At 34.6% G+C, this 16,102-nt stretch overlaps 1 protein-coding gene across 1 annotated transcript in view; it reads right to left on the bottom strand.

The window, feature by feature from the left end:
- Positions 1-16,102, bottom strand: part of ME1 (malic enzyme 1) — a 175,911-nt gene that overhangs the window by 130,067 nt on the left and 29,742 nt on the right. The gene's annotated exons all lie outside the window — the stretch shown is intronic.

Here is a 16,102-nt window from a genome sequence, read left to right as displayed (position 1 = left end):
AATAAAATTTATTTGTAAATGTGACTGGTCAAAGAATTGAGTGAAATTCTTTTTATTTTTTTAAGTTTATTTATTTTGAGGCCAGGGAGGGGCAGAAAGAAAGGGAGATAGAGAATCCCCCACAGACTCCATGCTGTCAGCACAGAGCCCCACAAGGGGCTCGATCTCATCGCTTGATCTCACCGACCATGATGAGGTCGTGACCTGAGCCAAAATCAAGAGTGGGACCCCTAACCAACTGAGCTACCCAGGTGCCCTGAGTAAAATTCTTAAATCAGTTGAGAGGCATACCAAGAGAGAATGTACTCTGATAGGACTTAGCAATGATTTAGAATCCAAAAAATAGTTTTCACTGTATTTAAGATAAAACAAATAAATTTTGAAAGTTATTTTTTACTATTTGTACACTGTTCTTATTAAGAATTTGTGTTTCCCATACATTGTGAATAGCTGCAGAATCTTCCCAATGGTGTAGTTATACACTAGCTCATTTATAATATCACCTGAAGTATTAGGGGAAAAAATTAAGTTTCTATCAAGCACATTCTTCAGAAAGGGAAAGAAAATCACTTGGCATTGGTGAAATTACTACAGTTACTGTCAAGTATGCTTGAGAGTATCATTATTGGAAATTTTAAATTTATACTAATAGTTGGCAGTATATTGGTAATCAAAAGAATTTAATCTTTTAAGCTCCCAAATATATAACAAATTAGTTCAAAAGAGAGAGGCAATAGGTTGATGAAGAATTATTTGAAAGAAAAATGTATGAAACATTAGGGATCTCAGCCATCAGCCTCCCTCAAGACCTTGCTAATTAACTATTATCATGATCACAATATTCTTAGCTAGGAAAACAAAGGGGCTGCTCTTAGAAGGCATTAAAACAAAAACTAAAAGGATAATTTTAGTTTCCGGTCTTTTGTTTTCCTTTTAAACTAAAAGAAAACAGAATCAACAAATTGATAAATGTTTTCACTAAATTAATAAAGGTTTGAGGTAATAACCGATGAGTTACAGATTCAGGGAAACCATGAAATCATTCAAATCACTGAAAAGTGACAGTGAACACAGAAATCCAGAAGACTGGCAAGGTATAGTCTGTCTTCTCTGAGCTGCAGGAAGCCACCCTACCCTGGAGAAGAGAGAAGATGTGAAATCCTAGTAAGATGCCTTTTTAAACAGAGGACATGACCTTTTCACTTAACCTGGGAGGAAAACTTGGGGGCTAAGGACTGACTAAAACCTGGGTTTGCAAGCACACTCATTAAAGAGGTGTAATAAGAAGGAGGGGAGACAGGAAAAAGAAAATGGTTAAAAAAAAAAAAAAAAAACCTACTCCAATTCAGTGCAAAATACAGCCAAAGTCCAAAGGTGAAAGGGAGTTGGTTCTCAAGTCTAATTAAAGGAAGTAATACCATGGCATCTGGGAAGAGGGAAAAAAAGCATTTCTTCAATTTTGAGAGGAACTTATCAAATAGTCTCTATCTAAAATGGACATTGAACAGCAGATTAGATATTGTTTCCATTAGAAGTTTTAATAAAAGATATAAAAGAATCTTCTCCATTTGGCATTTCTTTCTCATATGGACCCAAATCAAAACAGAATATAATGTTAAGTGGTGAATGAATGCCTGCAAATCAGGTTGCATAAATCAAAAATACACTTAACTGAGAATAGTTTGTTGTACTGCTAAAATATCAAACCAAGAGGAGGGGTGCCTGGGTGGCTCAATCGGTTGAGTATCTGACTCCAACTCAAATCATGATCTCAGAGTTTGTGAGTTTGAGCCCCGTGAAAGGCTCTCTGCTGTCAGCGCAGAGCCCCTTCACATCCTCTGCCCCCCTCTCTCTCTGCCCCTTCCTTGTCTCATGCTCTCTCTCAAACTATATAATAAATGAATGAATGAATGAATGAATGAATGAATAAATAAATACTTTTAAAAAATAAAACCAAGAGGTATATACTCAGTAATTACTTAACTACTGATTGGGACATATGACCAGAGGGAAGGTTTTATACATGTTCAAAGTCGCAGTTAGCAAATACTTTGGACAACAGAAATCCTTCATATAAAAAGTTTCTTATAAGTAGCTTAATACATAAATGAGACTTCCAGCAACTTATTCATCTGTTTTCCAACCGCAAGGAATTCTTCCCACCCTAGTCATTGGTGGTTTTCTCTGGGTAAGGAGTAAAGAAGACTGTCCCCTGAGATTGTTTTGTATTTTTTATTTTTAGGGGAATGTATCTCATTCCAAATAAGAGAAGAAAGCTGTTCTCTCTCTCTCTCTCTATATATATACATACACACACACACACACACACACACACACACACACTATTTGGCATTACTCATCTTAGTGAGTTACATACTTTAGTATATACACAGTGTTCAAATTACTTCCTTATTTATGTTACTAATAAAATTAATTTTATTAGTAGAGCATTCCACATTATTTAGTGAACTTTGTGCACTATTTGTTACATGAGAAATGATGGAGAGTAATAAAGGAAAAAGAAACTACATTGCCACATCCAAGACTTTTAACAGTCACATGTTGGGAATGTCCTATAACTACAAAATAATAAATTAGAAACTAAATTTAGTGCAGAAATAATCTTTGCAAAAAAGTATGTGACATCAGGATCTCATGTATCTTATTGGAAAAACTAGTGAGCTCACCTTATGTTAAAAAAAAATTCCCCAATATTAAATAGATTTTTTCCGGATGAGGGCTTCCTTGAGAAGCTTTATACAGTTTCAGTTATTGCTTAGACTTAACACTTTCCATGTGTTTTCAGGAATATTTGTATTTCCTTGGAAGCACCCAATATAATAAACCGTCACAAGGCTGAATAACATACAAGCTTCCTTCGTGCTCTATGAATACTTTAAAAAGCATGTTCCTAGTAATTTTTTATAGAAGTCTTCACTTGCTAGTGTCTTAGTATTTTCATTAATTTTATTTATAATATATAACTTATATTTGCATTTCATTCTTTGAAATCTTCTAATCCTAAAAATAATTGAGTTGATGAGTCACATGATACTCATACTTTTCTTATATTTTTCTAAATACATTTTATAACACAACAAGTTATGTTCCAATTATAACTACTGCAGTCAATGTTAAATCTAAGGAATTCACATTACAGACCAAAGATCACACAGTTAATAAGAAGCAATAAAGAGATTTATACCAAGCCTTTTCAGGTCCAAAGCACACTCTGGGCTGGGAATGTTTATTCACTCTCTCGCCCATTTATACACTCAACAAAGACTGTGCAAAGTTCTGCCAGGTTCTAGGGTAGAGATTTAGCATATGGAATTGCTACCCTCAAGAAAAAAATGGCAAGAGACAGTCAGACAGAAAAGAGTCAGTTGCTATTTGTTAGTGTGAAAGCAACCCCCCAGGCGTATGGGGGCTACTTGACTTGGGATGGGAAACTGAATATGAAGAGCCAAGAAAAGGGTAACAATGAAGAGAGGGAAGTAAGCAAAGGAGCCAGATTACAAAAATCTTTGAAAGCCATGCTAAGGAGCTTGCATTTTATGATGGTGGAAAGAGAGTCATTCAAAGATTTTAGTCAGGAAAGTGATATAATTAGGCATTCCTTTTTCAAAACTCCCTCTTTTGAAATGAGAAGAGCCTAATCTAAAAGAGTGGCAACAGGATTGAATGGACAAGAGAGATTCAATGGATAATTAAGAGATAAAATTGGCAAGGCTGAAAAGGGGGAAAATCCTAACTATGTCTGAGGTGTCTGGTTTAGGTGAGTGAGTGGGTGGTGTTGCAACTTACAATGTTAATGAACCTGGGGACTGGGATCGTAAGCTGAGGAGTAACAGGACCAAGAAGAAAACATTAGAGAGCACTGACATTTTAGTGGGTGGAATGGATCACTGCACTTAGTTGTACAGATTAAGAAGGAAATACATTGAAGAGGGGAAATGTATTAGGTTTAGTTCATGGAAATAAAATGTTAAGCCAATGAATTCATAGGGGACATGGGAAAGAATATATGAGATAAGGAGACTAAAGCTACAGAGTGTTTACATTCTTAATACCACAAGAGTGAGATGAGCCAAGAACACAGCTGGAGTTAAACTCTGTGGAGTAGAAGGTCCAGCTGAGACTGAACTGTGTAGGCAGAGTTATAGAACTCCACCCCCACATTAATAATATTTTAGTTTAAAAAAATAGGTGCACAGAAATGAAATGAATAGTATTTTATGGCAGTATAAAACATTGTCTGATTAGCTCTTCCTTGAAGGAAAAGAAAGAGTTGGTTCAGCATGGATTTGTGCAGTGGACAAAGGTCAAGATCATAAGAGTATTGACTTGGGTTGTAAATAAAATGAACTGCAGTAAGCCTGCATGCTTGAGAAAGTCTTATGGACAGCAGATCTTCTTATCTCCTGCTAATGTTTGCAAGGTCAGCCAAATACACCATGTGTTCTAGATCCACCTAGTTATAGCCATCACTGCAGGATTAAGGGACTTGCTTGATTTCCCTGCTCCATATCCTATGAGGATCAGGTCTGCTCAAAGTGATTCAGATTGATGGAAGGAGGGTCAATATCACAACAGTCTTCTTCCTGGTCTTCCTGTTTGCATTCTAGCTTCTCATTTCCAATCTTTTATCCACATAGCAGCTAGGATAATTTTTAAAAGTTTTAAGAGAATGCTATCATTCCTCTGCTTCAAATACTTCAATAGCTTCCCAAATGGATTAAGAATAACAATGAAACTCTACCATGATCCATGAGGCCCTGCATGTGACTCCTGCCTCATTCAAACCTCATTTCAAACCACCCTCTCCACTATCAGACCTTTTGAACATACTATTCCTCAGCCTCAAATGCTTTTTTCCCCTGGCTTTTAGAAGCTAACTCCTCATCCTTCAAGTGTCAGCTTAAATACTGTCTCCTCAAAGACACATCCCTGACCACACTATGAAAGGAAATCCCCTTGTTATTCTCTATCACTGTCTTCTGCTCATATCCTTCATAACACAAGCTGTGCACATGTATTTCTTTGTTCACTTGAATATTACCTGTAAGTTCCACAAAGAAAGGAAATAATGTCTTTCAGTTACCTGCACTCAGATTAGTAAAGTGCCTGGCACGCTGTGAACTCAAAATACATTTCCATTAAAGAAAAGAAAGAGAGAAGAAACAATGAGCATAGAGAATCAGCAAAAAGATTTTGAAGAAGAGGCAGAGTTGAAGAACAAAACAAAGCAAAAACCTTCAGGAAGAACCTTCATATCTTGCTTTCTAGATATATCTAATAGATATTTCATAGGAATATTGTTGAAATACGTTTTTCTTTAAAAGGTTTCTAGCACTAATTGAATTAGTGATAATTCAATTATCTGTGAAGGCAATTGTGTGTGTGTATGTGTGTGTGTGTGTGTGTGTGTGTGTATGTGTGTATGAAGGTAATTTTTAAGTGAGATTAACATTTAGGTCTATAGACTTTGAGTAAAGCAAATTGCCCTCCATAAAGTAGATAGGCCTCATCTAATCAGTTGAAGGCCTTACTAGAAAAGAACGATCCCTCCCAAGGAAGAGGGAATTCGTCTAGCAGACTACAGCATTTGTCTGTATTTGGATTTGACTGCAGCATCAACTCTTCCCTGGGTCTCCAGGCTGTCAACCTACTCTGCAAATTTTAGACTTGCTAGCACCTAAAACTGTGTAAGTCAGTTCCTTAAAATAAATCTCTACACACACACACCACACACACACACACACACACACACACACACACACACACACCTGATTTAGTTTTTCTGGAGAGCTCTAATGAAGAGACCTAAAAGGTAGAAAACACAAACTCAAGTCCTAGCTCTGGTGCTTACAACCTGGGTAATCACTGAGTTTCCTCAGGATGATTATTTTCAATTATAAAATGAGTGGGCTGAAAAAAATCAACAACTACCAAACATTAATGATTCTGTCTCCAGTATACCACAGCTCAACTACTGTTTAATAAACGTAAAATGAAAATGTACATAAAAATAATTTTAGGTCAGCTCTTATTCATTTACTCTTTCTAAAATTAGTATGAGCAGGGGTGCCTGCATGGCTCAGTCAGTTAAATGTATGGCTTCGGCTCAGGTCATGATCTTGTGGTTCCTGGGTTTGAGTCCCATGTTGGGCTCTGTGCTGACAGCTCAGAGCCTGGAAGCTGCTTCAGATTCTGTGTCTCCCTCTCTCTCTGCCCCTCCCTCGCTTGTGTTCTCTCTCTCTCTCAAAAATAAACATTAAAAAAATTTTTAATTAGTATGAGCATACCAATTAACTACAAAGTAACCAATGTTGTTCTGTTAAAATCCAAAGGACCTTCCATAGTAGAAAATACTGGAAAGAATCCTAAGGTTACACTGAATTCAACAGACAGATGGCATTTATATGGCACATTGTCAATAAAAATTAACTTCTTCCAGTAAGGAAATAATATTCTTAGAACATTTTCAGCTTTTAAAATAAATTACCTCATTTCATAATAAAAATGTTTTATTTCACAAGGCAACACTATTTTTGTAAAATATGTAAAATTTGATAGCCTCCAAATTATTATGAATGCATTCATTCAGACACCAGACAATCATATTAAAACTAGGACATATATTGTTAAATGAGAAATTTATTTGCTTAGAAAAAAGTGAAATTCAGTAACTTCCATAGATAATTACATAATTTGGAACTCTATCAAATATTTTATAAATTTTACTACTGCGAATATAATATATATACATATGAAGCTAAAACTGACCATTTCAATTATGCCTTTAAAATAGTTACATTTTATACTATAAAATTACTTATGTATAAAATAGCCAACATTTTTAAAGGCTTATAAAAGCATCCTTAGATGATAATTATAGATTATTTTGTCAAGAAAACTGATGAAAACAGGGGCCTCTGGATGGCACAGCCATCTACTTTCAGCTCAGGTCATGATCTCATGGTTCATGAGTTCCATCCCTGCATCAGGCTCTCCGCTGGCCACACTGAGCCTACTTTGATCCTCTGTCCCCACCCCCCTCAAAAATAGAAATAAAAACTTAAAAAGAAAAAAAGAAAACTGATGAAAACAAATCTCCAAATTTCAGAAAGCATACCTGAGAAGCATGTAGGAAATTTCGGAAAAGGTAATACAAGCAAACTAACCTGGCGATTTCTGATTTGGGCAGAGGGGGCCAGTAGGGGAGGCAGAAACATCGCCTTAAAGGAAATTTTTCCTAATAATGTCTCTATTAGCTAAACTATAACTAAGTTTAAATATATATAGAAATCCAAGACTCTGAAAGCATATACAGAAAAATAGTCTGAAAAAAATACAGAAAAGATTAGATCAGAGGGATGTAATTACTTCAAGTAAGAAAATGTCAACATTAAACTTTTTATCCATTAAAACTGAAGAAATGTTGAAATCAAAACATTGTAGCCAGGAGACAGCTGTGTAAACTGACATGTGTTTGTGTGTTTGGGGAAAGAAGTAGGAATTTTGATGAGATGTGTCATCAAATCAGTTTAAATCTGTTTAAAATCCTTACTTGAAAATATATTATTTTTAATAATTCCTAAAATTATGATTAAAGTGGTCACTAAAAAACTTTCTGAATTAGAAAGCAGGATTTTCTGAAATGAGGTGTGAGTTAGTTTTGAAGTGTTCCAAATACCTGGAATTATTCATCTGTAGGCTGCTAAAGTGACCTTAGGATTCAACTACTTTACAATCCACTCAATGCAAGAATCTCATTTATAATATATCACCAACAGATTATCGAAACCATGCAAATCTTTCCAATGAGGGAGGGTAAGGAAGTCTATTCCAATGACAGTTCAATTATCAGAAAAATCTTCCTTTACATTGAAATTAAATCTGTATCCCTGTAATATAATGTCCATCCTCTGATTTTAGCTCTACACTGGGAGGCTAGACCATGCAAGTTTATACTTTTTTTCCACATGAAAATCTTTCAAATAATTGAAGACTTAGCTATATGCCTTTCAAGTTTTTTATTTTAGGTTAAATATTTCTATATTACCCCAACCCTTTCCAATATAATGAGTTTTCAATAACTGTTATTGCTTTGGTCACTCTTGTCTGTTTGGCAACAACCCTTAAAAGGATGGCATCCAAAACTAAATGCAATATTCTTGATGCGATCTGGGTATGTTATGTAAAGAACTATTGCCTCCATTTGAGGGAAAAAAAAATCTTTATTCTTAGTAATAAAGACACGGATATATAGCCCTTCTTAAAAATACATGATGACGCCCTAGTTAATATATTTTCACAAATACTGCTGGAGATAAAACTCAGCCATTTTTCTTAATTCTCTGTATGCTGTGTATAAATTTAAATAAAAACACCTGGGTATACCACACAGATTGTAGCAGAGTTATTTTTGGATCCTAAACTCACATTTCCACTCAAGTTTTCCACATTTAAAATCTCTACAGGAATATGGAGACTTGATGAACTGTTATTTTACACTTTTAAGGGTCTTTTACAGTAAAAGATAAGTTTCACTGCCTTGCTGAAGAGATTTATATGTCTATGCATACACTTAGACAATCCTTAGATCTTGATAGGAAGAATTAATGTTGAATCATGCCTACATTTTTTCCATTCTCTAAATTTTTCCTAATTATGGCAGTACTTAGGAAAGAAGAAAGTTTGGAATTTTAAACCACCTCTGGGCACACACTGAATTTCCAGTACTTAAGGTATAGGATACTCTACCTCAACTCCTATTTAGCACAAGTCACATAAACATTTTGATAAATATCACAGTTAGTCTGCTCAGAAACAAAAGTTAATTTGAATTACTAGTTCAAAAAATCATCATCTACAACCTCCTAATAAATGAAAATCAATTTTTTGCAAATAATTATCTCTAAAAAATCAGTTGAAGTAACAGGTAAGAGATCTGAACTAGTCCAGACGTTCCATCTAACTTGTTTCAAATATTTGAAGAAAAAAATTCCAATATATATAGTGCTTTCTCTCATATTTAAAGTGGAATAGATGCAAATATTAGGCCTTTTTCAAGGGAAAGGAGATCAATTAACCAAAGAATATTCTGAAATAAGTATAAATCAAAATCAAAAGTTTATTATTGTAGGTAAATGGTGGAAAAGCTTATTATTGTCATTATAAAAATAACATGTTATTATAAAAATAATGTATTCATTGTTATTAATATCTAACATTAATAATATTCCTAGAAACATTACAAAATTAGTTATTCTTAAACATCAACTATTTGAAATTTTAGAGATACAGAAAATTCTAAGACAGTAAAGGATAAAAATTACCAACTAAACCAGAGCTTAAAGCCAAAAATATTCTTTGGTTCTCAAAAGTCTCCTACATATTTGTAAAAGTTCTGAAGTGGCTTAATTGAAGAAAGCCAAATCCAATCAAGAATAGCTTTGATCTGCCCAGGTATCTCTTGTATCCAGGAACTCTTAGAGGGGTAGGACCTGCTCTCACCCCTTCCCAGAAACTTCCCAGAAACCCTACAGCGCTGAGAGGGAGGGGATCCAGAAAGGCAAGAGCTATATATCAACCTCTGGGCCCGAGAGCACCGGCCGTTTCCATTACATGGGTTCAGTAACAACTAGATAGTATTAAACTACTGAAAACTGCCAAGTCTACTTCAAGGGTTCAACTTTCCATTTATAGCTACTGTCTGTGAAACCATGTTTCTTTTCCATAAGCAAATTAAACTCTTTATTTACAATTAACTACTGAAGTACTAAAGTATTTATAGCTTAATAAAGTGCAATTCCCATCATATACCTGTATAGGACATCATAAAAATAGACTACATTTAAGAAAACCAGGTATGGGTGCCTGGATGCCTCAGTTGGTTAAGCATCTGCCTTCAGCTCAGGTCATGATCTTGAGGTTCATGAGTTCAAGCCCCGTGTCAGGCTCTAGGCTGACAGCTTGAAGCCTAGAGCCTTCTTTGGATTCTGTGTCTCCCTCTCCCTCTGCCTCTCCCCGACTCACACTCTGTCTCACTTGAGCTCTCTCTCTCTCTCTCCCCTCCCCAAAGAATAAATAAGCATTCATAAAGATTTAAAAAAAGAAAACCAGGTAGATCTAACATGAGAAAATTTAAAAAGAATATGAAAGTGTCCATTCTAAACCGTTCAATGATAGTTATAATAGTTACAATCTCCACTACAGAATGAGAACATTATTGGGTTAAAGCAGTATTTGCTCTGGGAAGGTTTGTTTTTACACTGGTTCTTATCAAAACCAACACTCTCACCCTGTAAGACTACAACACTTGCTGAACTTTTGGCACATCTGCAGAAACTATGTTTCCATATGAGTAAACAATCTCCATTTCTAATCATGGTCTAATTATGGACATAGTTGTAATTGTTTCTATATTACTAGGCATTGGTCCTCATATAAAATGGCGCTTGGGGTAATAAAAGTTTAGTCCTCATAATTTATATAACAAACACTCCAGGTCCTTTTTGGAATTCTGAAGGAAATATGTATAAAAACAAACTATAAATACACAAAAACTATTTTAGTATTCTGTTTTGGTTCCTCTTAATATTTCCTTTTATACATTTCTCTAAGAATTTTCTGGGGAAAAAATAAAGAAATAGAACATCTTATTAACTATCTGACAATTAGTCTTGTTGATAATCTTTGTCATTGTTAAAATCAAAACAGGTACCATTTATGCAGCATACATTATGTGTGAGTTAAAATACAAGGAGCTTTAACTATATTATCTACTAAGCTCCAGGTCCATATATTTAATTGCCAACTAGACTTCTCTACTTGGAAGTCCCACAGACATTTAAAACTAAACATTTCCTAAAAAGAACTTTCTATCTCCCTTACAAACATATTCCATTATTCTGAAACTGGGTGAATGATACCATCATCCACTGAGTCATCAAGAAACTTGGGAGTTGTGGGATACCTGGGTGGCTCAGTTGATTAAGTATCTGACTTTGGCTCAGGTCGTGATCTCACTGTTCATGAGTTTGAGCCTGGCATCGAGTTCTGTGCTGACAGCTCATAGCTTGGAGCCTGCTTTGGATTCTGTGTCTCCTCTCTCTCTGCCCCTATCCTGCTCACACTGTTTCTCAGAAATAAATAAATGTTAAAAAAAATCCTGGGAGTTATAATAATATCAGTTGTAACAACCACTACTTGGGGACACTACTCTGCCAAGAATTATGCAAGGTACACTAACTATATTACATTTAACACCACCCTCCAAAAACTTGCAAAATAGGTATCACTCTTAAAAATCTTACAGTAAAGAATCCTGTTTAATTTCAGTTAATTCAGGTTTTCTTCAATTAATGTGAACACTGAATGCTTTTTTCCACCATAATTTCTGGCAAACCAATCAATGGTTTTAGATCAAACTTTGGAAATACTTGTATTTTTAACCCCATCAAACTGTTTCATTAGTTCATCCTTTCTACCAAAATCATATCAGTGATCTACTGGATAAAGATGAGTAGTTGAAAGGAAGATTATAGGAGTTTATAGTTGTATTGCCTCTATCTAATCAAAATTTTACTTCCTCATAGCCTGATTGCTTGGACTAAGTCCAACTTCTTTCAGATCAATTATTTATGAAAATTTACCTGTTAGAATAATATGTTTAAATAGTAGGAGAAATACAGAACATACCAGTATTTTATGCTTTTTTATCAGAATGAATGAATCAAGTAATACTAAGTTGTTATTTCTAGGAGGTACCAAATAACATATTCAGCACTAACCAGGAACTAAGCTTAAAAGCATGGGAAACAGAGGGAATAATTTACAGAATATTACCCCTTCTCTCTAGATGCTTACAATCTAGTTGGGAATAAATAAATAATAAAATACCAACAAGGAAGACCAAGAAGAGGGGGAAAAAATTGAGCTCATAGATAGAGCAGACTGTGATTGCCAAACACGGAGGGCAGGAAGTAGCTGAAGTGGGTGAAAAGGTTCAAAAGGTACAAATCTCCAGTTATAAAATAAAGAAGTCATGGGGATATAATGTACAGCATGGTGACTACAGTTAATAATACTGCATATAACAAAAATGCACATTTGAAAGTTGCTGAGAGTAGATCTTAAAAATTCTCATCACAAGAAAAACGGTTTTATAGCCATGTATAGTGATGGATGTTAACTCGACCTATTGTGGTGATCATTTCACAATACACAAATATCAAATCATTATGTTGTACACCTGAAACTAATGTTATGTCAATAAAAAATAAAAAGTAAAATAAAAACAGACCAAGAATACTCTGATAGAACAGTAGAAATATCAAAAGAAGGAACATGATTAATTGCCAAAGGCATGGTAAAATGATATGTAGCTAATAAGAGCTCATAAGAAAGAGAGAGGATTCTTGGAAAATGCAGTATAAAATATAACAGGTAAAAATATTTCCAAAGAAATCTGCTTTAGCTATTCTTTACGTATACCTGCATTATCAATTTGCACGAAATTTTTCTTAAAAAAAAGTTCTACAGAATACAAGTAATTCAAGTAACATGGGAGGCTCAGCATTCTGCAAAAATACAAAAAGGATCATCTCTAGCTCCAAAAATCACACTCTATCCACAAATTAGCCACAACTGGATGTGCTGACATAAGCATATTGCAATACCAAATACTGAAAGTTCTGCAAGAATTCAAATGTTATGGATACATGGGAACAAGATAATCCAAACTTGACATTTTAAAAACTCATTATCCATAACATCTTGAAAAACCCACACAAAGTATCTATGCCAAAGAAAAAAGAAATTCCACACAAGACCAATAAATGGATACTCCAGCATCATACCTTAGGAAAAAATATGTTGGCAGAGTTATTCACATAAGAATTTATTTTTGGATACCTAGCCAGATTTTAATGCCATAATCAAAATGAAAAATAAATATCTAGTCACAGAGAAGTATCATATTGAGACAGGGAAACTAAAAGGGCCCAGTGAAAAACTGCTTTATTCACTCTTTTTTCTCTTTTTTTCTTCTTCTACTCTCGCTAGAACCTACAGCATAACCCCTACACACTTATAGAACACACAATGTATGTCTTCCTTGTAAAGGTCAAGGATTTAATGATTTCTTTGGAGTCTTTGAGCACAATATGTAACACTGAAGGAATGACTGAGCAGGGTCATCATGAAAGACTCAAGACCGCTGGTTGCAGGGCAAGTGACTTACGGAGAACACCTACATACTGTTCATTTCAGGATTACTGAGATGATCTGGGCACCAGACCACCATCCTCAATAAAAACCCCAGGCCCCAAGCAAAGATCAGGTTCACTCTTCCTTCCTTTCTCAGGTAAGGAAGTCTGTTTCCCAGACACTCCATCTGTATCTACACTCTCTCTATACCTTTAATAAACTCTGCTCTTACTTCCTCTTGGATAGTTTGATTTCTATCCTGCAGGAAGCCCTCTTGACTGGTCCTGTGGGACCTCCCTCTGGGTCCTCAGACCCAGCCAGCTTGCATCAATATCATTAAGATATATTAGAAAATATGAGATCAAAAGATTACCCGTTTGCAATTGTATTAAGCTCAGTACTTACACTATTATCTCTTAACTTTGACTCATTGTTTCTAATAGCTACTACCCCCAATTATACAAAGTATATATAACAAGAAGTATAATCCTCTTGTTCATTTTCTCAATGTCCTACAATACTTGCTGTTGCAGTAAGAAAGATTAAATAGGCATTTGTCAATTTTGGCTTTAAAAAATAGTCTATATGTTAAATGAGGCCTGAAAGATTCATTATTATTCAAACACAATCACAGTTTTCTGTCCAATTAAATACAGTGTCTAAATATATGCCTCACAACACATTTTCAAACAGGCTCCTTTTTTTATAGTCCTAGAAGCCAGGAGAATGATTCCATTAAAGAACTTCAAAATTATCAAAAGTTTAGGAAGATATACACATTAAAAATCAACATAAAAGAAAACTGCCATAAAGCGATCATACAGAAATGGTTTTAGGAACTTAACTTTCTCTGTTAGTAAAGCATTCCTTTACTTAAATTTCAAATACTATAGATAAGTTGGAAGAAAAATAAAATGAATATCTCCACCTAGATTCAACATTTGTGAGCATTTTACTACAAATGCTCTGCTGCCTACTGCCCCATCTCTGCCTCTTCCCCTTCTCAAAATCTATCAATTTATTTATTTCTGGCAAAGCATCCTATAATCAAATATATTAATACTTCTAAAGAAAAACAGAAAACACTAAGCCAGATAAATACTATAAATATCTTTATATAAATTAATTCCACTTGTCACTGAATGGGTTCAGACAGATCAGGTTTTATCCCAAATTTAAATTTTTAAAATGTAGATAAAGGATGGTGGGATAGCAGTTTAATCCCCAAGTTACAAAGGAGGAAACTAAGGCATACAACGGATAAATAATGTATTCAAGACTAAAATAAGTAGCAAAACCAAGTACGTAAAAATAGGCAATCTACTCCAGGGCCCATAATTCTAATTATTGCTCTAGGAAGTCTCCAATCCAACAGGAAATCCTTATGACTTTCTTTATCTCTCCAGAATAATTCCATTACCCCTAATTATAATGCTGACCTAATCTGGACACCATCCTCTCTCACTGGGTTTATGACAATAGCCTGCTACCCAGGCCATCTGATTCTTCTACCCATCTGACTAATAGTAAAAGCTAATGTTCTTTAGCCTCCAAGAAATACAGGTTCTATGTCCTCTCGTTTATCTTCATAAATGACCTCACTTACCGCTCTCCCCTCTCTCACACCACCAGCACACTGGCCTCTATGCCGCTCCTAGTCCCCGGGCAAGTTCCCACTTAGGGCCTGGCACATGCTTCCTTTTATATGTACGTGACTGCCCCCTTCAATACTATGGATCATTTTCCAATGAGGCCCTACACTGTCCACTTTCTTTAAAATTGCAATTGCCTCTCCACTAAGCTATGTACTCTCCAAATGCCATTTTCATGCTCTAGTTTTTCTTTCCAACATTTATTACCTTCCAACATCCTAGACAATTCACTTATTTTTTATTTCCCTTCCTTTTCTGCTCTTAGATTTACAGGTATACCAATGTATGCTCAGCCCTTAGAAAAACATCTAATGCATACTAAATGCTCAAAAAGTAATTGTTGCTATTGAGACTTCATATGTCAACTTCAACCCAAATACTCTGAGCTACGCTCCTCTACATCTTTTATAGTTAGCATTTCTCAGTATATCCCAAAAAGTTAGAATTTCAAACATATGCTTAAATTATATTTTAAAACAGTCAAATGCTATACGCTTATGCTTTTACTAAGATTATTTTTAGAAATACACTTAATAGACATGGAGAGACGTTCATGTCACTCAGAGAAGACAGGTAAGGAAGAGCTTATATAGTGTGATCCTTTGTATAAGGAAAACAGTATATATTTGTGTGAATTAAGATTTTTCTGGTGTGATGACATTAGGGATTTCCTAAGCATTTCTCCCTTCTGCATATCTGTATTTTCTCATTTTTTCCATAATGAATATGTATTATTTGTATGATTAAAAAATAAATATACTTCTATATCCCCCTAAAATTATTCTTTACAATTACCAGCTAAAATCTAACTCTTGCTCTATTAATATGTGTCTACTGTTAATACAGCTGTTTTATAAATGCAATATAGATATGTGCCATTAATGTAATTTAACAGACCCTCTACAGATATTTATCTAATTATTTTCTTCATACAAGGAATGATTTTGTCAATTCTTTTCTTTATACAAAGAATAACATGGCACAAGTGTGCTAAATATTACCAGTATATCTATGGGAAATCCACATATTCAGTCTAACTTTCAGATATTACTTTTGAAACATTGCTTTCAAAGGCAGTACTCTTAATAAGCCTTTTTACTTGTGGTATAAACTTACAAACATTTTTTAATCTTTAAATTCAGAATTACTCTAAGCATAAATACATTCAACTCGAACTTTTGATTTTGCTACTGTTAAAAGTATTAATATTTATTTCAACTGTGTCCTGTCAA

Source organism: Crocuta crocuta, unplaced genomic scaffold (assembly GCF_008692635.1).
Source record: "Crocuta crocuta isolate KB4526 unplaced genomic scaffold, BGI_CrCroc_1.0 scaffold9, whole genome shotgun sequence".
Lineage (NCBI taxonomy): Eukaryota > Metazoa > Chordata > Mammalia > Carnivora > Hyaenidae > Crocuta > Crocuta crocuta.
The sequence above is the reverse complement of the archived record's forward strand: the minus strand, read 5'-3'. Positions and strand labels throughout refer to the sequence as shown.